A 9,830-nucleotide genomic window follows, 5' to 3' on the forward strand; every position below is an offset into this window, starting at 1 on the left:
GCTTCCAGCTACTCCACCTCTCGAGCACTTGACCTTTGATCACCAAGCCCGCGTCAAGCCTCAGGTTTCTTTCACTCGGACAGCTGCCAGGTTACTCCACCTCTCTTGCTTAATCCAAAGCAAGGTGTTTTTGGTTGTCACAGTTGAATGTAACAGACTCCAATCTGACCACAAGCTATCGTTGAATCAACTTCGATGTAGAGCAGCTTCGGTCACCTTCTGGATGTATAACAGTTTAAGCTTTGTAACTCTCTTGAAACACTAAGATGTGTTTTCTCGCTGTTTTGAATATCAGGATGATATTCCAAGTTAAGCACTTGCACTTGAACGTTTTAGACAGACACTTCTTAAGAATTTCGAACTTGTTTTCCCCGAACTTTTTTTCTCCTTCACTATCCCCCTTTCTTCTGTGTCTTTACGTCCTTATATATGAGAGTAGAGAAATAATTCCGTTGGAGGGAAAATTATTCCGTTTGAAATTTGTCTCCCATGCTGATCATGGGTCTTGCGTATTTTCAGCATATTTCATGGAGTGGTGATCTTGTAACTTGAACCTCTTTGTCTTGTAGTGAATATTCCATAGTTCACTTTCTTGAGTCCATGCTCCACTTTCGTCTTTTGGTAAAAGTTACTCTTTTTATATTCCCATTATTCCTTGTTTGTAGGGAATCAGATCACTTCAGCATTGGTGCACCTTTTGACCGTTTGTGGTGGAAATCTGACGTGTCATCCATTTCCGCCCATTTTGAAATCTTCACGTTTCGGCACCTCTTCATTGTTCCATCTCCATGATATTCTTCTTCTCCACACTTTAAGTAAGGCCGTCATTCAGCTTTGTTGGAGAGTTGTTAGTGTATCGAGACCAAGGTTGATATCTTGATTGCTTGATGTCTCGAACTCAAATATCGAGAGGTCTATCTCTCGAACTCTGTTTATGTCTCGAACTGGAGAACTGTATCGAGAGGTCCTACCTCTCGAACTCTGCTTATGTCTCGAGACTTAGTTGATGTCTCGCAGACCCTTATTCCTCCAGTGTTGTCCCATGCCTTCTTCTGATCTGTCTATATGATTACAACACACGGGACTTCTAAGATGTTCAAACAAATTTACCTCAAGCTTAAATATTTTCCGAGTTGAGCTCAAAGTTACTCGGTTGTATTTTCGCTCTTGGTTTACTTGTCGAACTTACAGCGTTTTGCCTATGCGTCGAGACTCGGGGATTTCTACTTAACAGTTGGTATCATCAAAACCTATTACATGATGCTCCTAACAGTTTCAACAATTTGATGGAAAAGGCAACCCGAGACAGCACATCGCCCACTTTTTGGAAACTTGCAACGATGCTGGAACATACGGAGATTTCCTCGTCAAGCAGTTTGTCCGCTCGTTGAAGGGCACCGCCTTTGATTGGTACACTGACTTGGAGCATGGCTGCATCGATAGCTGGAGTGACATGGAGCGTGAATTCTTGACTCGCTTCTATAGCACAAGAAGGACTGTTAGCTTCTTGGAGCTCACCAACGCTCGTCAATGGAAGGGTGAACGCGCATGCGCTTACATTGAGAGATGGAGGGAGTTGTGCCTCAACTGTAAAGAGAGGATATCACAGAGCTCTGCAATTGAAATGTGCATCCAAGGCATGCGATTCGAGCTCTCTTATATTCTGCAGGGGATCAAGCCCAAGACATTTGAAGAGTTATCCAGTCGAGCTCATGACATGGAGTTAAGCATTGATGCTAGTGGTGGGCCCAGCATGTTGAGCATGCCTAGCTCGTCCAAGGCGCTTGTGAACCAATATGTTAACAAAGGGGGCAAACCCTTTCAAAAGCAAGAGAAGAAGGAGACGATGAATGTGAATGCTAGACCAATGCAGCTTTTCACAAAAGTGGCTGAGAAATCTAGGCCCAGATCATTCCCTCGTTCATCAAGGGGAACTAGAATTGTTGAAGAGTGGCAGGAGAAACAATATCCATTTTTGGATTCTGACGTTTCTCCTATGTTTGAGGAGTTGTTGAGACTCAAATTAATTGATTTGCCAGAGATGAAGTGCCCCGAGGAAGCTTCTAGGGTGGATGACCCCAACTATTGTAAATATCACCGTCTCCTCGGCCACCCGATTGAAAAGTGCTTCGTTTTCAAAGATAAAGTAACGGCACTTGCTCAAAATGGGAAGATAGAGCTTGCGGATGCTAGCGCAAGCACGAACCAAATTTCATGTGGGAGGTTTGCTCCATTACTTTTAGAAGGTGGGGAGAAGAATGGGGGCAAGCAGCATAAACGCCCACTTCCATTTAGAGTAAAGCATGTTAATGCACAACATTTAAAATCGCCACAGATCGATCATACTCACGAGAAAGGTTGGGTAGTTGTTACCCATAAAAGTCAAAGGAAAGTTGTTGGTCGCATTAAACCATTGAAAAGGATGGCGAAGCAATGGGTTGAGAAAAACTTGGCAAGGGATCCTGCCCATGACTTGAAGGTGAAAGGACATCCCAACAAGCCACAAAACTTAGTTAACCTAGCTCAATACATGTCGAACGGGTTTCATCTGTATGGGACGAATATCCCTGGAACTTGTTTGAATACCAATGAAGAAGATGTTGAAGTGGGAGAATGTTCGAACCCCGTGATTGAAAGAGACAATCAAGCCATGTCTTACACCACAAATATAATCTTCAAAGATGAAGATATATTACTCGGAGGAACACCTCACAATCGCCCGCTGTTCGTGGAAGGTTATGCATGTGAGCAGAAAATTAAGAGAATTTCGATTGATCAAGGATCGGCTTTGAATATTCTGTCACTCCGAGCTTTGAAGGAACTTGGCTTCTCTACCGATGATCTCTCTCAGAGCCGCTTAATGATTCAAGGGTTTAATCAAGGTGGGCAAAGGGCCATAGGTGTTATTAGACTTGATCTCAGGGTCGGATCGCTGAACTCAAGTACCTTGTGCCATGTGATAGATGCAAGGACGTCTTACAATTTGTTGCTAGGCCGACCTTGGATACATGAGAACGGAGTGGTCCCTTCATCATGGCACCAGTGCCTCATGTTTGAGAAAAATGACGTAATAGAAAAAGTTATCGCCGATGAAAGTCCATTCACTAAAGTAGAATCATACTTTGCAGATGCAAAGTTTTACTTGAAGAAACAAGACGGGGAAGATGATGTTGACGAAGGCAATGATAATACACCTCCTAATCCGAAGCAGAAGGGAAAACAAGCCGTAGAACGAGTTAATTGCAACAAAGAACTTGTCTTCCCACTTGCAAGAATTGAACCACTCAAAGCTCCTTCAGTCAAACCGCTTGGAGAAGAAAACTGGGATAACGAAGATCAAATGTCCCCCGTCAAGCGCACTGATGGTTTTGATCCTAATGCATATAAACTTCTTGACAAAGTCGGCTACAATCCAAATGAGCCGCAGAAGTTGGGGAAGCTTATCCCAGAAGCCGGCGGTAAAGGCAATTCAAACCAACAAGAACCGCATTCACGTAAAGGACTGGGCTATGTCTCCCCTAGACCAGTGCGAATCTTCATAAACAGAGCCACAAGTAATTGCATCACCTTTACTGACGAGGAGGAAGATTACAAGAGACAATCAGTCTTTGATTGGATCGGAAAAGTACAACCACGACGGTCAGTTTTTCATAGGCTTGGGTCGAATCCCAAACCTGCTAAAAGGAAGTCGATACATGACAGACTCGGAGCTGCTCGAGTTTTAAAAGAACACATCAACACTTCTATTGAAATAGTGTCTTCGACAAGGCTTAGAAGCGTAGTTCCCTCTCGTATGAGACGGGAGATTGATATCCATGTTTCATGCGACGAAGTCTTGAAGGTCGAGCCAAAGACCATTATACACACTCGCGTACAAGGAGGAAATGAAGAAAACTTTGATTCAAGTTATGGGGCGGCACCAACCCAAGATGAGGTGGCGCTTTCATCCCACGTTACTATACATGACGAGATCCCGGTTACGGGAGGCGCGTACAAGTTGATTGATGAAAATGGTGCGCGAGTTGGCCCTATTAATGAGAAATTCTTAAAGATATATAATCCCGAAGCTAATGGGACTATTTGATGAATGACTTATCCACCAAAAATGTTGCACGTGGTTAAACTGCTAAAACATCTCACTTGTCTATGAGTGGAGTGGGCCCAAGTCATAGACGCTCTTGGCCCGCAAGAGTTTAAACTGTGTACGGCATTAACTAAGTTATTTGAACTACGTTTGACTTGATCTCCTTCATGGGAGTACGTAGGCAGCTTAGAAATTTAATTGTCTAAGTTCAGTCATAACAAAAAAAAGTTCCGTTCACATTGCATATTCAAGTTAATGATGCATTAATTAGTGGCATGGAAACGAGGTGGATGAAGTGTAAAAATTATTACAAGATTTGAAGTTCACGGAAATCATCAAGGCATATACTCCCGCAACAATTGACCAGCGCTTAGCGTTTCAATCGTATCTTGATCTACGCACTTACGCAGTTTGATTTAAGTAATTTGAGTGTCTTTGGAAAACTAATTTACCAAGTTAAAACTTTTATTGAAGACATCAAAGTTTGAATTTTAGTTTTGATGGGTCAAACATTGAGGCAGAGTGAGGTTACGAATTTGTCCCATAATGTTCAAATTTTATTTAGTGAGGTTACGAATTTGTCCCATAATGTTCAAATTTTATTTGAATCCTTCAAGGGTGCGATTGATTTGCAGTTGGCATGGTGTGTCCTCGTGTTTGGTGCGATTGATTTGCAGTTGGCATGGTGTGTCCTCGTGTTTGGTGGAAATGATTTGCAGTTGGCATGGTGTGTCCTCGTGTTTGGTGGAAATGAAATGCAGTTGGCATGGTGTGTCCTCGTGTTTGGTGGAAATGAAAGAAAATTTTATTATATTAAATTACAAGACTAATTTACTTTGATAGATATTGTGCGACATCAAGTATTGGTTATTGGGCGTGAATTTATGGTTGCTCTTGGTGCTTGATATCGCCAAGTTCCTTTGCCCATTGAACCATTGGTATTGAAATTGAACTATTTTGAACCGTGTTGAGATAAAGAAAAATCACTGCAAAAAAAGGGAGTAATGATGATAATGATTAAAGTTATTATTATCATCATCATTATTAGCAAAATTGTTATTATTATTATTATTATTATCTAAAGTATGATATAATAATAATGATTAACATTGTTGTTATTTGGAATTATGAAAATTAAGAAAGAAACAAAGCAATTTGAAAGGGGAATTACGTGAAACACAAAACAGAAAAGGAAAAAAAAAAGCAAAAAGAAACAAAAGAAAAAGAAACGAAGCAGAATGATAAAAGGAAAGAAAAAGGGAAAATGAAATTTAAAAGAAAGGTTGGATGGGAATTACGTAAGGAAAAAAAAAGGGAAAGTTTGAAAGCAAGGAAAAAAAGAAATCGGAAAGTGTGAGCTACAGGCTGTGTTGTCACAGTCAAACCAGCCCAATATTAAATTAACACTCTTCCCAGCTCTCAAGGAATGTTCTCCACCGTATATTAAGCACACCATAATTTCCATTCTGCAGCAGCTCCAGCGCCTCTGGACTCCCAACACTGGCGAAAGCAGTGACGTAACAGCTCCTGATCTTTGGTGACTTCCGCGAAGGACTTCCGGCGAACCTAGCAGCATCGACAGTTAAGAAACAAGGCTCCAGAAGTAAACTTCAATCTATCTCCAGCAACGTCAACAGGGGGAGCAGAACCTCTAAGAAACAGAGCGTTGGCAACGACAATAGGTTGCGATAGAGAGCTACAGTAGCGGTGATTTGTGACCGTCGGCTTCTGCGAAGAAAATTCTGGCGAAAGTAGCGATGCAATAGCTCCGTTGATATCTGGAGACTTCTGTGAGGAACTCCGAAGGCAGCATCGTAACAGCTCCGGTGTCTTCTTGCTTGGCAAATTTCCCATTGCTCTTCCTTTCCACTCCGATGGAAACCCACGCTCCGGCGGCACCTCGCATCAAGGCAAAGGTTCCGCACTCCGGTGGTTGTTCCACGGAATAGTGAGCTTCTCGTTCAGCGGCGGCAGCCCGGCATCAGCAGGTTGCAACGACAGTTATGACTCCAATCGACGTCCATGGATGAGATAGAAATTCTGATAGTCTAAGCGACGCGGTAAGCAGATTCCGGCGAAGAACTTCGTCAGCAAGCGACGCGGTAAGCAGATTCCGGCGAAGAACTTCGTCAGCAACTAACGGGATCTGTGCAGGACGGCGAAGAACTTCGTCAGCAACTAACGGGATCTGTGCAGGAAGAAACCCACGCTCCGGGGCAACTAACGGGATCTGTGCAGGAAGAAACCCACGCTCCGGGAACAAACTCTCGCAAGGAATTGAGCAGCGTCAACGGTTGAGCAATGATCTTCCAGTAGCAGCGGTTTCCAATTGAGGGTGGTTTGCGATCGACGAGGTGGCACCGTACCGTTGGTGGCTTAGCGACGAATTTAAGTAGTCCGATGAGAAAATCTGTCAACAATGGAAGTCTGTGTACTCCGAATAGAAACCCATCTGTCAACAATGGAAGTCTGTGTACTCCGAATAGAAACCCACGCTCCGGCAGTATCATTGATACCGCGCTCCGGTGGTTGTTCTACTCGGCAGACGTCCCGTTGCTCTTCTGTGTAGCAATTTGATGGTGCAGGAGGAGGACTTCCGTCTTCTGTGTAGCAATTTGATGGTGCAGGAGGAGGACTTCCGTCAGCCACAGGATCTGTGCACTCCAAGTAGAAACCCATGCTCCGGCAGTATCAATGCTACGGCGGTCTGATGGTTGTTCTACTTGGCAGATTTCCCGTTATTCTTCTTTGAAGAATTTGAAGGTGAGAAGCGAGCTCCGGTGGAGTTTGAAGCAAATTCAGCAGCGTCAAAAGTAGAGTTGGGGCGGTGACCGGTTGTCCGTTCTCGTGCATTGCGAAAGGATTCATGCACTACAACCTCCGTTCTCGTGCATTGCGAAAGGATTCATGGACTACAGCCTGTTTTTGTTGGATCCTCTTGTTCCTGTAAATGAAAATGCATGTAGGGAAAATGAAGTAAAAGGTAAGAGTATAATTTTACCTTGCCCAAGGGAAGCTAATCATTGTGTTTGCTCTTCTCTGCTTCGTTGATTGGGAAGCTGATGAGTTCATGCATCTATTTATAGTGCCTGGTGAAGGGTTGTAATTGAAGCTGGATTGGGACTCTACAATTTTAATGTGATTGAGATAAAATTTCTACGGTAGTGAGTCAGTTATACCGCTAGAATCATGGGTGAAATGGTTACCTTGAGCTTAACTTTTGCTGGAGTTAAGGTTCACGTGCATACCTATCTTAGTGATGTATTGGACTTTGACTTGGATTTGAAATGGCTTAGGAGGTCAGATGGGTTTGGGCTCATGGAATAACCAAGTGTATAATTGGGCTCACAGAATTAGAATGAATTACGCCAGTTTAATTTGTTGCAATTACAGTAATTTTGAGCTTTTGAACAGGCATTCGTTTGGGTTTAGTGGAGTGTAACAAGTTTTGCTAAACATTTGAGTTTTGATGGAATATTGAACTAAAGTTGTTGTCGGCTTTAGGAATTTCTATGGGCTTATGATGAGAAGTTGATGTGCTTATATCAGAAGTTATGGGTTCATTGATACCTATGGATTTGTGTTGAGGAATTTTCGAATTGGGTTTGCGCTAGAAAGTCCGTAGGTATTCTATTCGGCATTGATTTATTAGCATTTTGAGAATTTCTCGTTCCATGTACATCAAGCAGCATGTCCCGACAAATCTCAAGGGGGCAATTTGTAGACACAGAAAATTTGAGCTCGAAAATGGACCGATTAAATTATTATTGGGCCTAATGTTGAGATTGATTATTGGACCAATTTAATTAATTGGGTCATGATGATTAAATTAATTTAATTAGCCCAATTAAATTGATGTTGGGTAATTGAATTAATGGGCCAAGCCCGATTCATATTTGAATTTAATAATAATTATAATTATAATTTAAATATAATTTTATTATATTTGAATTTAATAATTATAATTAATTTGAATTTGAATTAGATGATAGAGTCTTGAACCTGGACTTGATTATGGCAATGTTCATTCCCTTAATTAATTAATTAATTATTTAATTAATTAATTAGGGAGTTTGTTAAGGGAAGTTGGTTGCACACTCCACTATAAATAGAGCCCCTCATTTCACATTTAAAACACGCCTTGAAGATTGAAGATTTGAAAGCATTGAAGGCATTGAAGGCATTCTGAAGCAGTTAGAGGCTTGAAGTATTTTGACGGTTCTAGTTGAGTATCACGCCTTTGAAATCCCGGAAGGCCACGCCACTTGAATCCCGGAAAGCTACGCCGTTTGAATCCCGAAAGTTACGTCAGTTGAATCCCGGAAAGCTACGCCGTTTGAATCCCGGAAGTTACGTCAGTTGAATCCCGGAGGCTACGCTATTTGAATCCCGGAGGCTACGCCACTTGAAACCCGGAGGCACTTCAGTAGAACACGTCAGTAAAGAATCAGAGGACTATACAGAGATTTTGTACCTGCAACTTGAATTACACACACACTGTAACCCGATATTGTGAATATATACAATTTCGAATTTTTTGTGTTTACAGTCAGGTAAATAAATTGAACACAATGCATATTTAAATAATTCATGTAGATGGTTGTTAGCAATTTATGATTAATTGGCAATGCTTTCTTCTTTTCTATAGCTTGCATAGAGTGAAGCTCAATGGAACCATGAAGGCAGATGAAGATTGACGGAGCCACTTATTTTTTGTTTTTGTGTTTTTGTTGTTAACTAGCTAGTGTTTATAGCTACTGCGTATGTACGATTTTGTCTTTTGACTAACTAGTGGATTATGAATTGGCAGTTTCTTTTGTTTTGTTCTTGGCAATGTATATTGTTTTTTTTTTTTGGCAGTTTATATTAATAACTTGATTTTATTTTTAATTTCACTTGGCAGCTGTGTAGTTGTTGACAATCTAAATGGTTTTATGTGGGTGAGTAAAAAGTATGCATTCAAAGAGCTGGTGGATATATTTATGTGGAAAAGATACTAAACAAAAAAAATAGCATTTCTATAAATTTGGAAAATTGAAAAAATACTAAATAAAACATTAGCCAAAAATATAAATTCTGAAAAAAAAAATTGAAACATTGGAATTGCAAAATTGAAAAGTATACATTATGAAAATAAAGAGAAGAAAATTTTGGTTATTTTAATATAATGATTTTGTTTTTTTTTTTAATTTTAAATAAGTAAACGCTTACAATGGACAACAAAAGGTTAGGAGAAATGCCACATCAGATAGGAGAAATGCTACATCAGACGCCATGTCTGCATGAAGATGAGATAGTCGAAATGCCACATCAGACGCCATGCTAGCATGAAGATGGGAAACCTGCTAAAAGTTCTAAGCGAATTTTTTTTTTGTTTGTAGCTTGATATATACGATATGAAAGTTTAGGGTGCGGCATGAATAATTGGATATAGTTCATGGTGCTAGATGACACTTTAGCCAAAAATAAAAAAAACGAGAGGGGAGTACAAAAAAGGAAAAAAGAATTAAATTATAAAATTTAAAAAATTGAAAAAAAGTAATAATTTATGCGGCCAGACCTTCGCCTCACGTGGTTTCTTCCCACAAGTGGACCCAAAAACTCGAATTTGCAGGAGAAAAACACTTTAAAAAAAAAGTTAATTCTATTTTTTGTCATAGTTTTATTGACAGTCCATTTTTAGTATTTTTTTATCTGAGCATCCACATTTGGTCATAGAATTATTGTGACATGATCATTTTTTGTT

At 40.6% G+C, this 9,830-nt stretch overlaps 1 protein-coding gene across 1 annotated transcript in view; it reads right to left on the reverse strand.

Moving 5' to 3' along the window:
• The window catches only part of LOC115996251 (tRNA A64-2'-O-ribosylphosphate transferase), a 19,281-nt gene extending 9,820 nt beyond the window's left edge, over nucleotides 1-9,461 (reverse strand). The window contains exon 1 of the mRNA XM_031235411.1: nucleotides 9,296-9,461. The gene's annotated coding sequence lies outside the window, so the exon portion shown is untranslated. The remainder of the gene's footprint in view (nucleotides 1-9,295) is intronic.
• Nucleotides 9,462-9,830: the final 369 nt, after the last annotated feature.

The sequence above is a fragment of the Ipomoea triloba genome, chromosome 11 (assembly GCF_003576645.1).
Source record: "Ipomoea triloba cultivar NCNSP0323 chromosome 11, ASM357664v1".
Classification (NCBI taxonomy): Eukaryota; Viridiplantae; Streptophyta; class Magnoliopsida; order Solanales; family Convolvulaceae; genus Ipomoea; species Ipomoea triloba.